Source organism: Rutilus rutilus (genome assembly GCF_951802725.1).
Source record: "Rutilus rutilus genome assembly, chromosome: 18".
NCBI classification, from domain to species: domain Eukaryota; kingdom Metazoa; phylum Chordata; class Actinopteri; order Cypriniformes; family Leuciscidae; genus Rutilus; species Rutilus rutilus.
The window spans coordinates 35,194,581-35,215,529 of NC_140231.1; the positions used below are offsets into that span (position 1 = coordinate 35,194,581).

Genomic DNA, 20,949 nt, shown 5'->3' on the forward strand with positions numbered 1-20,949 from the left:
TAGTGCAATTCAAACATAGCAGAAAGTCATAAAGTCATTAAAGTGACTAATGGTACATTTTTTAATGCCCATTTCATTTAGGTGACAGTCCACAGTCATTTATGGGCTCTTAGTCCTTCATTGGGGGGTGGGGGGTGGGCAGACGACAAATTATGGCAATGAGATGATGAATGGCACCCTGGTATTCATGGCTCTGACAGCTTGAGGGAAAAAACTATTACAATAATAGTTATTACGATAATCTTGCAGTGCGGGTCGTGATGCTGCATAACCTCCTACCAGATGGTAAAGGGACAAACACACTGTGTGAGGGATGGGAGGGGTCCTTTATAATGGCAGAAGCTCTGTGCACAGTCGCACACAGCGTGACTGAAAGATGTCTTGGGTGGGTGTTTTTGGATCTTGGATCCTGTGTTTTATCCACATTAAGAGATAAGTTGTTGTTGTGGCACTAACCTAACAGTAGTTCCACCTCCTCTCTGTATCGTGCTTTGTTGTCACCGCTGATGAGGCCAACTACCGTTGTGTCATCGGCGAACTTAATAATAAGGTTGGATTCAAACTTGGTGGTGCAGTCATGGGTGAGTAGAGTGAACAGCAGTGGGCTCAGTACGCAACCTTGAGGGGCACCTGTGCTCAGCGTGATGGGACCTGATGTTCTGCTGCCGATGCACACGGACTGTGCTCTCTCTGTCAGGAAGTCCAGAATCCAGTTGCAGCTGGGGGTGGGGGTGCTGAGGCCCAGTAGTGAGAGTTTCCTTACTAGCTGCTGGGGGATGATGGTATTAAATGCGGAGCTGAAATCGATGAACAGCATTCTGATATATGCGTCCTTAGTGTCCAGATGTGATAAAGCAGAGTGCAGAGTGTAGGAGATGGCATCATCAGGAGTGTGGTGGGGACGGTATGCGAACTGCAGAGGGTCCAGTGAGGTGGGGAGTATAGATTGAATATGTCTCTTGACCAGACGCTCGAAGCACTTCATCGTGATGGGAGTCAGCGCTACAGGGCGTTAGTCATTGAGACATGTCGCTGCTGACTTCTTCGGCACCGGAATGATGATGGTCTTTTTGAAGCTCGCAGGGACCACAGCCTGGCTCAGGGAGATGTTATAGATGTCTGTAAGAACACCTGTTAGCTGGTCAGCACAGTCCCTGGTATGTTATCCGGACCTGCGGCTTTGCGTGGGTCGACTCTGGATAGTGTCCTCCTCACGTCAGCTGGGTCCAGATACAGCGCCTGCTCTTCAGGGGTGGGTATGGACTTGTATGCCTGCATGCTGTTCATGGCTTCAAACCGTGCATAGAAGTTGTTTAACTTATCTGGAAGGTGGGCATCATTGTCATTGACCTGTGTTGTAACTTTGTAGTCTGTTAGGGCCTGGATACCCTGCCACATACGTCTGGGGTCCTTGGCATCACAGAAGTGGTTGTGTATCTTCTGCGCATACATATGTTTCGCTTTCCTGATGGCCTTGGAGAGCTGAGCCCTTGCTGATCGGAGGAGCCTTCCATCTCCTGACCTGAAGACAGCATCTCTTGCCCTAAGTAGGGCACGGGTCTCTGCTGTCAGCCACAGCTTCTGATTGGCGCGTGTAGTAACAGTCTTTCAACAGTGACATCCTCGATACACTTCTCAATGTACCCAGTCACAGAGTCTGTGTATTCGTCCAAGCTTGTTTGCTGATCGTAGGTGGCTGCTTCCTTAAACATGTCCCAATCTGTGCACTCGAAGCAGTCCTGCAGGGCTGCAACGGCTCCTTCCGGGCCAGACTCTGATGGTCTTTTGTACTGGCCTGGAGCGTTTCAGCACTGGCCTGTACGCTGGAATGAGCAGTACACAGAGGTGGTCTGAGTATCCTAGATGGGGGCGAGGGCTGGCTTTGTATGAGTCTCGGATGTTGGTGTAACATAAGTCCAGCATGTTTTTACCTCTCGTGGCAAAGTTCACATGTTGATAAAACTTTGGTGCTACAGTTTTCAGGTTGGCATGATTGAAATCCCCAGCAACAATAAAAAAAATGTCCGTTTGTTGCCCACTGATGGTGTAATATAGCTCACGCAGCGCCTCGTTAGCATTCGCACTGGGAGGGATAAACACTGCCACTACCATAATAACGGTGAGTGCCCTGGGTAAATAAAACGGCCGGCATTTCACCACTAAAAACTCTAGCTGTGGTGAGCAGTGGGCAGCGACTACAGAGGCATTTACACACCAGTCATTGTTAATATAAACACAGAGCCAGCCACCGCGGGTCTTCCCGGAGGTCCCAGTGTTCCTGTCTGCACAGAACGATGTTCGCCCCTGTAGCTGGATAGCTGTGTCGGGGACGTTGTTTTGCAGCCACGTTTCTGTGAAGATAAACACACTGCAGTTCCTTGTTTCAGACTGAGTAATCAGTCAAAGTCAAAATATCAACACTTACATGTTTAACGTGCTTACCACAGTGAATCAGGGTAAGATAAAACATGTTTCGGAAGAAGGATTGATGATGTATTGACTCATTATTTAAATAGTTCATTTTGAACCAAAAATATGATTTCTGAATTGTGATTTGATTATTAACCCGAATTTTTGTTTCCACTTTATATGATATCAGAAAAATAATCGTGATTTTAACAGTAAAAGACTGTAAAAATGCTACAGTGAAAAACTGTTAATTGGTTAAAAGAAAGTTTCCTTACTATATACGGTAAATAACTGTGATAGATCTAATGGTACATTTAATGTCATTTTACTGTAAAATTGTAAACTGTAAAAAAAATTGCAGACCATAAACTTTTGAACAGTGTATATTGTTGGATAAGTAAAAAATCCTAGATCATAAAAGCATTACAAGTAGTTTCACACAATGGCAACTCTTTACAGTAAGCATGTTCATGTCTGCTCATGTTAACATTACATTAGTTCTCTCATCTCCAGGTCCAAATACTACAATAAAACCATCTGAAAATATGACAGCCAAACAAAATACAGCCTTCCTTATAATGTTTAGGAAACACCTTTTCAAATCCAAAGTAAAAAAAAAAGAAAGAAAAAAAAAAGAGAAAAGAAAAGAAGGGCACACACACAATACACTGGCATTCGTCTCTCTACAAAAGAAATGTTCCACTATATATAATTTAAGGATATTCAAGAAAGCGCTTGTTAGTTCAGTAACTCTCCTAATAACACACACTTTCAACAACACACAATTCAACAACACTGTTCAGTGTGACATTCACCAGCAAGACAGAACTCTCTCTGATGTGGTGTGGAGAAACTCGTGTGTTACATGAGCAAATCACAGCTGAGTCTCTGCAGTGTGGAGAACATGTGCCTTTCCACATGAGCGAATCACAGCAGATCAACATCATGTGACATGTGTTGATGAACTGGGATAAACCAAAGTTCAAAACATCAAGCACATGGCATACTGTATCTCACTCACACACCACATGTAAGCAAAATAAGATATACATCCCGACGCAACAGATTATTAAATGCTGAAGTATAGTTCATGTTAACTAATAACTATTGTTGATGAATGGAACCTTTAGTAAAGTGTAACCCATTATTATTATTTAAAAAGTGTGAATGCTACAAATTTCGACATTTAAAAGAAAAATTAAAAAAATTGTGAGATGTTTTTGACGTGATAATGATGTGAACTATGAAATTATATGTAATAAAATGACTTATTTGTGTCACATTATTGACTCTATTAGCATCTGGTTATATCTTAAAACAGGAGAAATAAATGAATATTTACTGTAGATCAGTTAGTTATGATACACACAACTACAAACACACTAAAGATGAACAACTGAGTAAATACAAAGCATGGATATGAATAAAATAAATAAAGCGAAATACTAAATACAAACACAGCACAGACAAAATACTGTAAATTAACTGTAATTTTTACATTTATTAATTTAGCAGATGCTTTTATCAACAAATGAGAAATATGACAAGTAATTTGCCACAAAGCCACAATATTTATAGTATATAATAGCATGTTTATTAGAACACTATTAGGAGACAAGCAAGAAAAGGAGAAATATAGAGATTTATTTGTTGTTGTTTTAAGCGCCTTGCTGGTTTAATGTGGTGTTGTTCAGTGAAGAGTTTTCAGCATTAACTGGAGTTTTTGAAACTTGTGATCATGGCCTGGGCAGATAATGATGAGAAGTTCTTTTAAATAGCAATATAAGAAAAGAAACAAACAGATTCTTCACTGTCAGTTAAAAACAGGAAGTATTGATGTGGGAGTGTGTGGGCTGAATCACTGTGACTGTGACTGTGACTGAGTTTATTCCATTGTTTATGCAGGACTGGTACTGATCCTGCATCAGAGACTACAGCAGGAGCCAGTGTAGACGGGTTATATATCTCTCAGAGCTGCCGGATATGCTTCCTCTCTTCTGCTCATCACATGGTAATTAAAACACTTTATATTTAATTGTTTTGTAAAGACATTTTTACTAACTCATTTATTTAAATCCAGCCATTTATGTCTCTATTATAGTGAAGCTGAAATGTAAACCTGTATTGCTCAACAATCATTAACTGATGTCAAACTTCACTCTGAACTGAACTACTGTATTCTCTTGAACAGATATTACCAAAGTCAGAATATATGAGAAATTACAGCATGGAGAACATGTGTTGAGCTTCACAAACTACAGGAGAATTACACATGTGGACAAGAGAGAGAGAGAAGAATGGGGAATAAAAAAGGACAAACGTTACAATCTAATGAACCAAAACAGAAAAAGACGCCGAGTCTAGTCAGACGAAACAGCATTAATAGCGGAAAACCAAACTGTGAGTATTTATGTTTAATATTTAATAATGTTTTATATTTAATATTCTGCCGAGCTCCCCTACAACATGTGTGATCAAGTGTAGGCTACACTAATTCATGTTTGCTTCAGCCCCCTTTAAAACATATGAAATTTGTTTAATTTGTCATAATTTCTCCATTTGAACTGAACTTTTTTTTAACTTTGTGTAATGTAATAATTAGTTTACGGTCATTGTGAGGGGACAAGAAACATTAAGAAAGCCGTTTTCATCATATTAGGCACAAGAAGATTAATAGTGAATATGTACATATTGAGAATTAATATAATACAATGTGTAGCTTCAGTAAATAAAAAAAAGCTCAGCTTTAAGAGGGGAAGAGACAGAGCAAGAGAAAAACAAAGAGAAAAAGAGAGTGATGGAGAGAAATAATCACGTCCCACTGACATGGTTTAAATCTTTGTCTGAAAGCTATTGTTATCCAATTATTTGGGGCCTTCAAAAACATGTTAAAATGCACATATGTAGATCAGAAAAATCTACATTCTCTTGGGGAACCCCTGAACTCCCCGACTACCTCACATTGGGGACCTCGGGGATTATAAAACTCTCCCATATGCTAATATGCAGGTTAAAATTAGACCATAAACTAAAATGTTACTTTTTTTTTTTTTTTTTTTTTTTTAAATCATAGCCCTCATTGGGGACTGAGGCACACAAAAATAAAAAAATCACCCCTGCGTATTTCTTATTAAGTTTGTTAAAAATACTCACATTTTGTAGTTTCTGAAACTTGTAAAGTTTTAGCCAATGGCGGCCGCCGGGGGTGGTACGGAAATCGAGAGATGGACACAACACACGTGGAGTGTTGCCTTGACAACAGCTGACGGTATATTTTGAAGAATGGCAGCGGAGTCTCTGAGGACACTGTGCAACCGAACAAGATGACGGCCCCGAAGAAGTTCGACAATTAAGGCTCGAACAGGACGTTTCTGAATGGTTAACGTAATGTCACTTAGATCTATCTTTGTATGTACTGGCAGGGTAGAGTAGTGAGATACGAACGTTATGTGTATACTGATGTATACGATGTGTGATATTCGTGAGAATACGGTATTTTGGGGGAGGAGCATCAGGTGGTGCGAAATGTGAGTGAGGTGAGAGACGGCTGGAGGTTGAGATGAATAAAATGTAAGTTCCTGCAAGTGATGGACTCACGTGTGATTTTCTACAAAGAAAACACGACATGCGATAGTTCATTAAAAAGCAAATAAGTGATCAGATAACATAACTTATTCCGGCGTAATATTGAAAAACATTAGATTATTTATTGTCTTGAATCATATGCATTTGCAGGATGTAAACAGTATTTTATAGGTATTGTGTTACCATTCATCTTCATGCAGTTATAACTATTTATTTTTTTCAGTAACTGTTTTTTCTTCTTAATCAGTAACAGACACCGTTATAAACCATCTACAAAAGTAAGCTAGTATTACCACGTTAACTTTAACACCTGTGTACACAGTTCGTAATAACACAATAACCATAGCGCATTGTTCATTATAAACGTGGGATTATGAATTATATTGAGAACGTCATACATAGAAAACATGCCGTAATGTACTCTGAGTGTAAACCTTAGATGCATTCATCGTGAAGCGTGCCAGCGATTTGCAAAGATTAATATAAAGATTAATATAAAGGTTAATAAAACGTTACACTCACTTCAGTTCTTCTGGAGGTGCAGCAGGAACACGAATAGTTGGTACAGATCCTTTTTTCAGGAGCAGCTTCTTAGCAAAACCAGCTTTACTGACCCTCGTGTGTAAAGCAGTCTGGTGTGTGAAATGATTCGCGCAAACATGAGAGCATTGACGTTGATCGTGGGGAATATTCCCTTCGAAAACAAACTCAGCCACTGCGTCTTCAGCGGTTCGGATTGAGGAACATCAAAATGATGCTGTGTTCCTTATTACACCCGAGAACAGAAGAACACAATCGCTTAGACACTATTCTGCTCATAGACAGTGCTCAAGCGGATCAACAATGGCGGACTATGATTGACAGCTCGCTCACGAGCGAGGGTGGGTCTGTGTTGAAACGCTGCGGTCAATCAACAATCTTGTGACGTCACAAGATCGAACAGCTTGATTTGAGACAGAGGAAAACATATAAGGAGATTTAAAAAAAAAAAAAACACTGAATGTATGTAAATGTATATCCACAACTGTGAGCATTTGGCAGATCTTTCCATCAGTGACACTGATTTATTAATTGTCGCTGTTTGAGCAGGAATTGCTATAATCTGATGTTTGTGTTCTTCATTCACAGTTTCTCATGTTTCACCGATTCATTGTGATGTTTTAGTCACAGAAATGGTGAGAGACACACATCATATACAGAGAAATATTGAAAACTGAAGCAGAAATATGATGTTATATTGATCTTTGTGTTATATTTCTGTATTTCTCCTTTCAGAAAGCATCAGTGTGATTCATCTAACCTGATAAATATTCTCCATCATGTTCCTTTCTCAACATATAATAAGTTCACGGTTCAGACATGCACTGTTACTGTATATAAGATGAATGTGTATGAATGGATTTTATATTTATATAGTACATGTTTGGATTTCATGAATATAGGACATGCTTTCCTGAACACATCTGACCTGAATCTGTGTTTTACAGTAACCTTGATTGTAACCTGACAGAAACTGCTGGTTGTGTGTTAATATGGTCATATAATGCCATTTTTGTACAAGCTAATATGATTCATAGGGTCTAAATTAAAAGTTTGTAATATACTTTAATTAAAAATTCTCATTAGTATTGTAAGAAAACACAAATTTTACCTGGTCAAAAACAGCTCTGTTTTCAGCACGCCGTTTAAGTGCATGTGTCTTTAAATGATAATGAGCTTTGCTCACCCCGCCCCTCTGTTCTGTGGGGCGTTTTGACCTGACACAACCATAGACAGTATATAAACTGGACACAGGAACCCCATAGTTTTCAATGGAGAAAAGTGAAGCAAATTAGAAGCACTTCTTCCTGATGGCTGAGCGACTGCGCAGACTCAAACTGAGCTTGACGACGTGGATGTGACGTGAGCAACCCGTCTGACAGTTGTAAGTCTTCAACTAGCTGTGCCAAGAGAAATCTGAATCATTCCCTTGAGACGGAGAGTGTGAGTAGGAAGTGTCCATGAGCTAGGAGCAGGAGCAACTTTATGACTCTCTATGGGCTTCTCCCTTGACTTTATCGGACTTTATGACTCCACGTCCCCCCGATTGACTGCGAGCTTCTCCTCCTGTCCATACGATAATTTCCAGAGAGTCGCGTGGTTATGACGCAATCGTTAGCCTATTTTTACAAAAACTGCTTCCACGGGGCCATAACGGAAGATACAAGGTAATGGAGCATTTTATACATTGTCGTGTTTTTTAGAAATAAATAATGGACAAATGGAGTCTTCAAACGCCTCAGATGTAAAGTTATTCGCTGTCAAAGTGACGCCAAAATGAATGGGAGTCAATGGGATGCCAACAGCAGGTGAAGGCTTGATAGCCAATGGCGGCCGCCGGGGGTGGTACGGAAATCGAGAGATGGACACAACACACGTGGAGTGTTGCCTTGACAACAGCTGAGGGTATATTTTGAAGAATGGCAGCGGAGTCTCTGAGGACACTGTGCAACCGAACAAGATGACGGCCCCGAAGAAGTTCGACAATTAAGGCTCGAACAGGACGTTTCTGAATGGTTAACGTAATGACACTTAGATCTATCTTTGTATGTACTGGCAGGGTAGAGTAGTGAGATACGAACGTTATGTGTATACTGATGTATACGATGTGTGATATTCGTGAGAATACGGTATTTTGGGGGAGGAGCATCAGGTGGTGCGAAATGTGAGTGAGGTGAGAGACGGCTGGAGGTTGAGATGAATAAAATGTAAGTTCCTGCAAGTGATGGACTCACGTGTGATTTTCTACAAAGAAAACACGACATGCGATAGTTCATTAAAAAGCAAATAAGTGATCAGATAACATAACTTATTCCGGCGTAATATTGAAAAACATTAGATTATTTATTGTCTTGAATCATATGCATTTACAGGATGTAAACAGTATTTTATAGGTATTGTGTTACCATTCATCTTCATGCAGTTATAACTGTTTTTTTTTTTTCAGTAACTGTTTTTTCTTCTTAATCAGTAACAGACACCGTTATAAACCATCTACAAAAGTAAGCTAGTATTACCACGTTAACTTTAACACCTGTGTACACAGTTCGTAATAACACAATAACCATAACGCATTGTTCATTATAAACGTGGGATTATGAATTATATTGAGAACGTCATACATAGAAAACATGCCGTAATGTACTCTGAGTGTAAACCGAATTCATCGTGAAGCGTGCAGCAAGCGATTTGCAAAGATTAATATAAATATTAATATAAAGGTTAATAAAACGTTACACTCACTTCTTCTTCTGGAGGTGCAGCAGGAACACGAGTAGTTGGTACCGTTCCTTTTTTCAGGAGCAGCTTCTTAGCAAAACCAGCTTTATACTGACCCTCGTGTGTAAAGCAGTCTGGTGTGTGAAATGATTCGCGCAAACATGAAAGCATTGACGTTGATCGTGGGGAATATTCCCTTCGAAAACAAACTCAGCCACTGCGTCTTCAGCGGTTCGGATTTAGGAACATCAACATGATGCTGTGTTCCTTATTACACCCAAGAACAGAACACCACACTTGCTTAGACGTCATTCTGCTCATAGACAGTGCTCCAGTATCAACAATGGTGGACTATGATGATTGACAGCTCGCTCACGAGCGAGGGCGGGTCTGTGTTGAAACGCTGCTGTCAATCAACAATCGTGGGAGGGGCGTCCGACCTCTCACTCAAAGTGCAAAACTACATGCCAAATCTTCAAAACCATAAGCTATTTCTCAGCCTTTGACTCAGTTTTCAATTGCATAAAACACTTTTTTCAAAACACTACACACAATTCTCTACCTAAAACACAAAGATCTATCAGGAAGTGACTTGCTTTCCTTTTCCAAACACAACCAATCAAAATGCTACACATATTCACCAGGTCACACAGACATACTCCTCACATGTGCAAACACTAATTGCTTAAATGATTACTAACCAATCACTGCTTTACTGTAGTATAGGCCTAAATAGGTCAAAGGTCAGATTACCTGTTTTGAACAATGGATGCTAACAATGAACAGAGAGCAAGAGGAGTAGGAGGAAGAGGCAGGGGACAACGAGGACAAATACCAAGAAGAGGAGGAGGAGGAGGAGGAGGAGGAAGAGGAAGAGGAAGAAGAGGACGAGGGCAAATAAGAGAAGGAAGGAGAGCCATCTCTGATGAGATTAGAGCAACACTTGTTGATCATGTAATCAACCACGGTTTGACCATGAGAGAGTTTTGACCAACTTGAGTCGATTTACAGTGGCGTCCATAATTCGAACCTTCAGAAATGAGAACAGGTATGCAACTATCTAATGACTATTTTAGCATTATAGTAATGTACTGTAAAATACGTATGACTGCATAGTATTGCATAAACATTTGTAACTCTAAGCCATCCATTTACTGCACTGCATTGAATGAATGAGGCTGGTTATCATGCTGTACTACATTTTTTTTGTAAATGGTTTACAGTTCCTATGCTGAACACATACTGTGTTTGAATTCTGTACAGAGTGGAAAGCCAAAGACATCATCGAGGACGAGGATGCTTGTTTACAGATGTACAAGAGACTGCAATTATAAATATGATTTTGACCAACAATGCAATTAGGATTTGAGAGATAAGAGAGCATATCTTGAATAATGACACCATATTCAACAACATCAATGCTGTAAGCCTGTTGACCATACAACGCATCCTCCAACGGCATCAAGTGACGATGAAACAACTTTACAAGGTGCCATTTGAGAGAAACTCTGAAAGAGTCAAGAATCTGCGACATGACTTTGTAGAGGTATGTATGCAACTCTACAGTACTTCCAATACTTCAGACATACCATATTTACTCATCTGTAAATAATTTTGTCTGTTACAGAGAGTATTGGAGATGGATGCCCATGTAATTCGCCACGAATTTATTTATGTGGATGAGGTTGGCTTCAACCTCACCAAAACCAGGCGCCGTGGACGAAATGTAATAGGACAGAGGGCAATTACCAATGCCCCTGGACAGCGTGGGGGTAATATAACCATGTGTGCTGCCATCACTCAAAACGGGTCCTCCATCACAATGCCACACTGGGTCCATACAACACCGGCCATATACTCACTTTTCTGGATGCAATTCACACAATGCTTGTCCCTGATCCAGATCAGGCGCCTGCTAGATTTGTGGTTATATGGGACAATGTTAGTTTTCACCGGGCTGTTCTGGTCCTAAACTGGTTTGCCACCCATCCACAATTTGTAGTTTTGTACCTACCCCCCATATTCACCTTTTCTAAATCCCATAGAGGAATTCTTCTCAGCCTGGCGCTGGAAAGTGTATGATCGCCAACCCTATGCCCGCATGCCGCTTCTCCAGGCAATGGAGGATGCATGTGGGGACATAGAGGTTGCCTCTGTCCAAGGTTGGATACGCCATGCTAGGAGATACTTCCCTCGATGTTTGGCAAGAGAAAACATATCTTGTGATGTGAACGAAGTATTGTGGCCAGACCCAGCTAGGAGAAGAGATGAAGCTTAGCACTGGGGACTGCCAAGATCAAGAGAGGGAAAGTGTATTTAACATTTTCTCCTCAATTCTTGTTTGAGCAATTATAATACTTTTTAATCTCTATTAAATGAGCTGTAGCAACTATAGCACAATCTCCTTCACTGATGTAGGGTTCTTTTAAAACTGACATGAGCTTTCTGCCATTTCTAGATAAGATCAGACATGAGCAGCTTGTAACACCTCTGGTATGTTATAACCCTGATGAAGAAGTTTACTTCTACACTCAAGAGAAATAATTTTATAAATGTTTAAATATTTAAATATTTTAAAAAGAAATCTATGATGGACTATCACAGCGCTTTGTCTACCATGTCACACCATCTTCAACATTTGTATTCTGTGCCATATTTAGTGCAAGGGACCAGTTACCAGTACAAGAGATTAATACCGGACGACTGAAAGGTCATGTAAGACAAAGACAGATTGAACTTAAATAGTAAAGGTCAAATAAATAAACAAACACTACCAACTGTATATCTATATGTATAGATGAACCAATGCAAATGTTCTGGTGGTAAAAGTGATACAACAAGAAGCAAACACATTTTTAGAAAAGAATAGTGAACTATCTATAATGTCAAATTTCACCACAGATCTTTGAGGAAACAGATTACAGCAGTTTACAGACTCACATTACTTTCTGAAAGAAAAGCACACCTTTAGAGTGATATAAACCCCAATAAACAAATACAAATAAATGGATTCCTCATGAACTTTTAAGCAATTAATAAGACAGTTTGATCATTTTTGTGCCATTGGTTTTAAGTGAATTGTAATCAAACACACCTGATTCAACCCGTGTGATAATGAGCTGATGAGTTGAATCAGGTGTGTTTGATTAGGGAGACAAAGAAAACGTGCAGTGTTGGGGGTACTCCAGGAGCAGGGTTGAAGAACACTGCTCTATTGACACTGCTTTCCAAACAAAAAGTGAAACTGCTTTAGAAATAAATCATCTGAAATGTTTGGGGGAAACCCTGTTGAGCAACCCCTTTTAACCCCTTTTAGCAAGGAAACCCCCACATTAATGATTATGGAAGTCTAAGGAACACCGGAAGTTTCCTTTTCAAATATTTACTGTCCTTTAGGGATGGGGAAATGAAGCCTCATGAATCACTGAGGCTTTCCCCTAACTGTTCCGGGAAAAGATTCAAAGCTTCGAGAGTGTCGAGAACAGCACTGAGAACAGCGCCATCTGGTGCTTATTTAAAATAAAGCAGCCAGAAGCCTGTGTTAGAAGCTCTGGCAGATGAAGCAACCACAACACACTCCATAGTTTCAATGTTATGTGTACAAATAAAAACCTTACATGTTTGTGTTTGTTTTGTTCATTAAATAAATTATTTTACCCATTAAAGTGTGACAATTAAAATATAAAATGAGCTTATATGATTCAATAAGATCTAATGTAGGCCTCCCTCTCTCTCTCTCTCTCTCTCTCTCTCTCTCTCTCTCTCTATACACACATACACAGACACACACACACACACACACACACACACAATTAATAAGGACATTGTCTGATAAAGGATCATCCATTATTAAATGTGCTTATGACACTTGTTACTGATAGTGCTTAACTGTAGGAATGACAGAAAGTTGATAGTTTTAAATTTTTTGTATGATTTTTGACTGTTGCCATTGCCCTTCACCAAACACCAACACCCTCTCCCCTAATCCCACCCTAAATCCAAATACCAACACCAAATTACCTAAAATCACCAAAAAGTGCAAAGATTTTACAAAAACAAAAAGACACAACAACAAAAATAATAGCCTAAGTAGCGAAAAATAAATTTTGCTCATTTAAATGTAATATATTGATTAACTTTCAAAGTACAGCACTCTCCTCACAAACCCATCAACCAGACTGAGGCAACAATGACTCGTTAAATACGATCTGGAGTTCGAGCCTTCTGACACCCAAAGCGAAACGCGCACGTGACTGGAGAGAAAGTGAGGCTTCGTTTGTCATCGATCACATGACTCTAGTAAACCAATACACACCCCGATACGGGGCTTCACTACAAATTGTTTCGCTTGTGTGATACGCGCATCGAAGCTTCAGTGTCATATGTAACATCACTACTGTCCTTTGTAAGGAACCAAAAGTGAAAGCTGGTTACAGCTTTATTGAAAAGCAGATAAAGGTCAAAATAGTCTGTCTGCTGGTCACCAGCCGTCAAGGTGGATGCAGAACTGGATAAAGAAACTGAAATGGACCAGGCTGCACCAGGCGGGGTGAAAGGCAAGGGTATTTGCTTTCAGAAAGTGCACACTGGGAACGACAAGCACTGACTCCACTTGGCAGAAACAGCAGCACAGACTAGCAGGCTTGACACAGGATAACAGGTGATAATTCTCGTCTGACACACACACACACACACACACACAGGACGAAACAGGACAAGATTAAGCAGTGGTAAATCACAATGAAGAGGCGTCTGTAACGGGCATGAACGAACAAACAATAAACCGAAAAGAGGGGAGAAGAACACGAGATCTAAATAGCAAGAGGATCAGGGCAAAGGGGAAACAGGCGATCAGCCCTATACACACACTACGCAAATAACTCAAGGCCCCGCCTCCCCCTCGTGTCAAAGCGCGTCAATCAATGTTTACAATATCGATGAGAAAATGAAGCGGAACTATCCTTCTGGTCACGAAAAGAGAGAGAAAAACACCATAAGAGTTCATTGTGGGAACAGTGATCAGGCAGACTTGTGTTCTCTCCTCTCTCAGTTTGATGTCAGCAAAGAACAGTTAAGTTGATGTGCGTCTCTCTCTAGTCTGTGTCTTGCTTGCTAACACCGGCCACTTCCAGGGCTGTGCTCTGTGACTTTGTGCCTGACAAAAAATTGAGAACGGTATACAACTAGACTATTTATTACGTTTCATAAACGATAAAGGACAACAGTGTTTGTTTATAAACTGCAGCTCGGAAAAGAACCACATTGTGCGTTAACGTGTTCATATGCGCATGCACGAAATTAAACGCGCACTTTCCAGCAGAAACATCTGTGGGGACCAGTACAATATGGCCGTGATGGCACTCCTCATAGTTTTAAAACAAGACGATGATTATAGTCTCTCAGTCAAGGTTTAGTTACAACTCTGCACTAATGCCAGATGGAAAGATAGTTTGTGAACATCTTGTCAACTGGGGCATCGACACAGCGCAGTTTGCTCACTGAATACGGGTTCCTCCATGCCTTTTCGATCTGATTGTATAGATCGGGCAGGAATGGAAGGCTCACGAGAGCTGGAGCGTTATGGCTGGAAAGAAACAAGTCTGCCATGAGTGGTCTCTTCCCTTGCGTGCTCCTACAGCAGCTGAAGCCTCGCTGAGCGCGTTACATAACACTCAACAACTCATCATCCGCGGGGCAGGGAGGCTGTGGGGGATCGGGGATCGTGAGAGATTAACAACTCTCTCAAACTCCTCGGCGAGAAACTCCCTCTGAAACCCTACGGCTCCAGACTGGTACAGATGTCTGTCCCTGTTTTCAAGAACTGATCGTGAAGAAAGTACGTGCTCTGAGCTCAAACAGTAAACGCACAAGCTGTGTGTGTCATCAGGTGTCAAATATCTTAGCTTATCTTATCTCATCAAATAGCCATGAATACCATTTGAAGTTTTAGGTTGAAGCTACAAACAAAACCGTCCCTGAAGAAGAAAAGCTGGTGACGTGTTCTCCAAATTCCCCTTATTTACTTCCGGGTCACACTAGTAGTGACGTCATAGGCTGTCGCCGGCCAATATGATTAGTCGTGATTAGATAAGCGTTTCAGACACCGGTTCACCCGAGGCGTTCCCCAAAGAGTCATCGACGGAGTGTGAGTTCCCTTTCGAAGGGGAACTCCAAAACACAAATCACATGGGGCGTAACGCTTGTGTTTTTGTCTAATAAGAAAAGGTCAAACATATTTATGTATCCATTATGCCATAGTTGGTGTAAAGGCTAGGTCAGAGTGACTGGTCAAAAGTCAAAAATAGATGAAAATAGATATATGAGGTGACAGCTTTAAGAGCTTTAAGAGAATATAGCAGATCTTGCATTATCTCATGTCTGTAGAGATGGACACAGACATATTTTGATACAAAAGTACACCACGTAATCAATTAAAATACACTTCAATCTTACAGCACAGAAGAAATAATCAAACATATCAGAGCATATAGTAGACAATATATGATTAAAGAAATCAATAACATCTAAAATAATAATAATATATTAAGTATAACTAATAAAATAAATAATATGAATAAAGACATTATCATAAACATTGACATTGAAGTGTCATCATTTCCTGGACTTCATGAAGGTTGTGATGGACAGATATGAAAAAAAGTTTTTTAGTGATATTCTGTGGAGGAACTTCAGATAAGAAAAAGAGATTATGCTCTTTTAGAATAGAAATAAAAATATAAATCATAGTATAAAACAGTTAGTATTGAGGTGGGAGTGTGTTGCTTGAATAACTTTGACTTGTGACTGTGACTGTGTATGAGTTTCCAGATATTCCAGTGATTATAATAACTCATGCTGATACTGACATTGAAAGTGAAACTGCATCAGTGTCTATAGTAGAAGCCAGAGGAGGAGTGTAACCTTCACACTGTATAAAAGCTGAGCTGTCTGAGTGGTCTGATCTCAGATCTGCACTGGATGTGTCCTCTCTTCTGCTCATCGCAAGGTAACTAAAACACTTTATATTTAATTGTTTTGTAAAGAGATTTTTATTAATTTATTTAAATCCAGACATTAATGTCTCTATTATAGTGAAACTGAAATGTAAACCTGTATTGCTCAACAATCATTAACTGATGTCAAACTTCACTCTGAACTGAACTACTGTATTCTCTTGAACAGATATTACCAAAGGCAGAATATATGAGGAATTACAGCATGGGAAAATATGTGTTGAGCTTCACAAACTACAGAATAATTAAACGTGACAAGAGAGAAAGAGAAGAATGGGGAACCAAAAGGACAAAACGTTACAATCTAATGAACCAAAACAGAAAAAGACGCCGAGTCAGAAAAAGCAGCATTAATAGCGGAAAACCAAACTGTGAGTATTTATTTCATCATCTTCAGTGTTTCATCTTGTCTGAATGTCTGAATGTGTCACATCAATATATATAATTTCTATATTGGAAAAGCAAGAAGCAAATTACAGTTGTGGTCATGAGTTTATATAGTTATTTTGTTTATTTCACCATATATATATTAAAACATCTTTTAGCAGCCCTCGTGAAATTAAGTTAAGGTCTCTTATGCTTATTTATTTTGTTAATAATACCCACATTTTGTAGATTCTGCAACTTGTAAGTAAATGTATATCCACAACTGTAAGCTTTTGGCAGATCTTTCCATCAGTGACACTGATTTATTAATTGTCGCTGTTTGAGGAATTGCTATAATCTGATGTTTGTGTTCTTCATTCACAGTTTCTCATGTTTCACCGATTCATTGTGATGTTTTAGTCACAGAAAAGGTGAGACACACACAAATACAGAGAAACTGAAGCAGAAATCTGATGTTATATTGATCTTTGTGTTATATTTATATATATTTCTGTGTTTCTCCTTTCAGAAAGCAGCAGTGTGATTCATCTAACCTGATAAATATTCTCCATCATGTTCCTTTTTCAACAAATAATAAGTTCATGGTTCAGACATGCACTGTTACTGTATATAAGATGAATGTGTATGAATGGATTTTATATTTATATAGTACATGTTTGGATTTCATGAATATAGGACATGCTTTCCTGAACACATCTGACCTGAATCTGCGTTTTACAGTAATCTTGATTGTAACCTGACAGAAACTGCTGGTTGTGTGTGTTAATAATCTTTCCTGTAGCTCAAACAGTAGAGTGTTAGCATTAGCGTTAGCGCTTGCGACGCCAAGATCATGGGTTCGATTCCCAGAGAACGCAAGAAATGATAAGAATGAATGTCCTCGCCGGAGGTGATACGAAAAAAAAGTACCTGGAAGCAGGTGCAGGTACAGCTTTTACACAGTGGTAAACCAAACAAAGTGGTAAATGGTATAAATGAGAACATTGGTGCATTGTGGTTTGGCCAAAAGTTTCTCCTAAACCAGGCTCTACAGCCCAAATCAATCACAGGGAGATTAAGCCCTACTGAAACCCCTATAAATAATTGGGGAGGGCAGCAAATAAGAGATGCATAAGTTTATTTGTAATTGCCAGAAAGAAAGAAAGAAAGAAAGAAAGAAAGAAAGAAAGAAAGAAAGAAAGAAAGAAAGAAAGAAAGAAAGAAAGAAAGAAAGAAAGAAAGAAAGAAAGAGATGTGGGTAGGAATGATAAGTCAGTAGGCCTGTGTATTTTCTTCATTCACTGTGACCTATACTGCACTGGATGGCCAATTTCACATGTTTTGTGTATTTTCAAAATACTGTATTTGTATTTAAATAAAAAAAATTTCACACAGTATTTTGTATTTGTATTTTAAATACATTTCCATGTATTTATGCCCATCTCTTCATATAGGGATATTATAATACACTGTAAAAAATGGCTGTGAAATCTACAGTTATTTACTGTAGATTTCACAGTAACATTACTGTATAAGATTTTTACAGTAGAATATTGTAAAGTTTACAGTAAGACCTTAAAAATCACAGTGGTCCAAGCATTACAGTTGAAATCACAGTAGTCAAAGCATTACTGTAAAAAAAAAAAAAAAATCACAATTTAGCCACTATAGTACTGTAAATAGTAAAGTAAACTACTGTAATTTTCCTGTATCTTTCTTTGTACCCCTTTCACATGGACGGCCCCAGCTTATTGTTGTTCAGAATTCATTACCGGAATATGATATAAATACTCGATGGTGAGCTTTAAGTAAAAGTGTAATATTAATAAATTTTATTTTTAAGTGAATACACAAAATACTGTAAATGTAAGTACAGTACCCTTACTGTAAAACCTATTCACAGTAACTTACTGGCAACAATTAGGCAGTAAGTTACTGTAAATAGAACTAAAATCACAGTATTTAATTGTTTTTGATTTCACAGTGTATACATAAAATACTGTAAATGGAAGTACAGTACCCTTACTGTAAAAATTATTCACAGTAACTTACTGGCTAATTGTTGCCAGTAAGTTACTGTAAATTTTACGGTAAATTTTTTACAGTGTAATCATGTAATATAAAGAAAGATATTAAGGCACTGTTACATTATTATATAATACTATATAAATGTTAAAATGTTCACATCTCTCCACATCTAATTCCTAACAACTAGAAAAGACACATTTTCAAAACACAGTTTAACCAATCCTAATCAAACACACCTAAACCAGCGAATCATCTCTTCATGATGACCAGAATCCCGTGTGTTGAGGTGTGGAGATGAACACTGCGTGACTGATCCTTCATCAGCAGAACTGGACACCACTGGCCGACACACTTCTCATGTCTATGCAGTTTTGTGGAAATATAAAAAAATTGCTGAGATACAGTATTCACTCATTTTTCCACTGACATTGTTGAATTTGTAAGGTTGCAGCTCAGTAATGGTTATGAAAATCAAAAGCTCCTTTGATCAGATCTGTGCGCTCTGAGGATGTGAGCTATAATGAAGACTGACATCAAAATGACACTGATGGCACCAGCAGAACATTCACAGCCACAAACACACAGAGCTGTTGAACCTGAGTGTGAAAACACGTCACTTTAGCCCCTTCACACACACAGTCTTTATGGTAAATTACCGCTAGATCATGTGTGTACCAGTAAGGGGAGTTGTAACATTACCGGTTAATTACCAGTGCTCTGTAGATTACCAGTATGATCATGTATGAATCAGATCACGCTGATGTAATCATAAAGCACACTAGGTACCCCTTAAAAAGACTTAGACTCAAGTCCCTTCCGTTGTAAATTGGCCGTAAATGTGGAGCTTTAAGTGATCTCGATCTTGATCATATGATTTACTGAAGTTGTGAGTCGGAAGATGTGCAGAATGTTTCTGTACCTTGAAACTGGAGATCAGCTTTAGGAGCTGAAGCCGTCCTGAGCCGAGATATTAATATTGAGGTTTCCATAAACGTGTTGTGCACCAGATGACCCCTGTGGTGAAACCAAGGAGACTTGTTTTATTTAAAGCAATTGTATTTTTTAATTAAAAACTATATTATAGTATTGAGAATTAAATAGAAATCAATAATGTGTGTGTGTATGATCTTCTTTCATATATATATATGGTATTATTGCATATTAAATATGCAAAATATATATTAATGGTATTAAAAACATGTTAAATATGCTAAATATAATTTGCTATTTTTCTGAGGTTAATTAAACCTGTCGTGTTTTCCTGAGACTGATCTCTGTGTTTAACAAATGGCAAGTGTATATTTAAAAATGACAGTGTTTTAAAGAGTTAGTTCACCCACAGTTCAAAATTGCGCATCATTTACTCACCCTCATATTGTTCTGAACCTGCATCTGGATGAAGTTTTCATTTTCTGTGGAACTTAAAATAACTTAAGAAGAATGTGGATAACCAAACATTTTCTGAACCCTATTGACTTGCAAAGTATAGGCTATAGTAAAAAAAAAAAAAAAAAACACTATGGAAGTCAATGGGGACCAGAATATGTTTGGTTATCCATATTCTTCAAAATAACTTAATTTATGTTCAAAAGAAGAAAGAAACTCGTACAGGTTCAGAACAACTTAATTGAGTAAATGATGACAATTAAAAATTTCGGGTGAACTATAACTTTAAGGCCCATTCATGATAACGATAAAGATATAGCTCTAAAAATGGTTATAAAGACATCACTTTTTCTTTCCAGCTGTTGAACGATGAAAACATTGACAGCCAATCACTTGAGCATTTAAAGTGAAAGACGACAAAACTGCAGAGCTTATAATAAACAGAACAATATTATCATGCTTTGGTGTGGACGCTAGCATAGTTAGGCTTTTACTGTGTATGATGAATGAATTTGATATTTTTAAGTATACTACATCACAGAGAGGCGCAAAATCACTTTCCAGAACCTTCACGTTCACAATTCCTCATTGGTGAATGATCTTCCTAACTATACCAGGAAAGCGAAACTCTGACAGCATTTAAGAAACAGCTGAAAACTCATCTTCGTGAGCACTCATGCTGTGAGCACTCACCGGCGTCCTGCTGATGATGACTTTATTCATTTTTAAATCTTATATGCTTTCTATGTCTTGTATTCCTCCTTGCTCAAGCCTGTACTCTTCTAGTCAGTGTTTGAAACGTTGTATTTAGTCCTGCTGCGAAGTTCGTATTTACGAGGTGGGAAGTCGTGTTTACGACGACAGGTGCGTTCAGGTCATTTTCGCCAGAGTAAGGTTGAGGTGA

The 20,949-nt window shown here is 38.8% G+C and overlaps 2 long non-coding RNA genes across 2 annotated transcripts; both read left to right on the top strand.

Annotated features, from left to right (window-relative positions):
* Window positions 1-4,311: 4,311 nt before the first annotated feature.
* On the top strand, window positions 4,312-8,868 carry LOC311277781. Its single transcript, XR_014625322.1, has 4 exons — window positions 4,312-4,420; window positions 4,601-4,809; window positions 7,123-7,169; window positions 7,270-8,868. It is a non-coding gene; the product is annotated as an uncharacterized lncRNA (long non-coding RNA).
* Window positions 8,869-13,583: 4,715 nt separating this feature from the next.
* Window positions 13,584-18,028, top strand: LOC311277782. Its single transcript, XR_014625323.1, has 5 exons — window positions 13,584-13,912; window positions 16,081-16,258; window positions 16,435-16,636; window positions 17,016-17,062; window positions 17,161-18,028. It is a non-coding gene; the product is annotated as an uncharacterized lncRNA (long non-coding RNA).
* The last annotated feature ends 2,921 nt before the right edge of the window (window positions 18,029-20,949 follow it).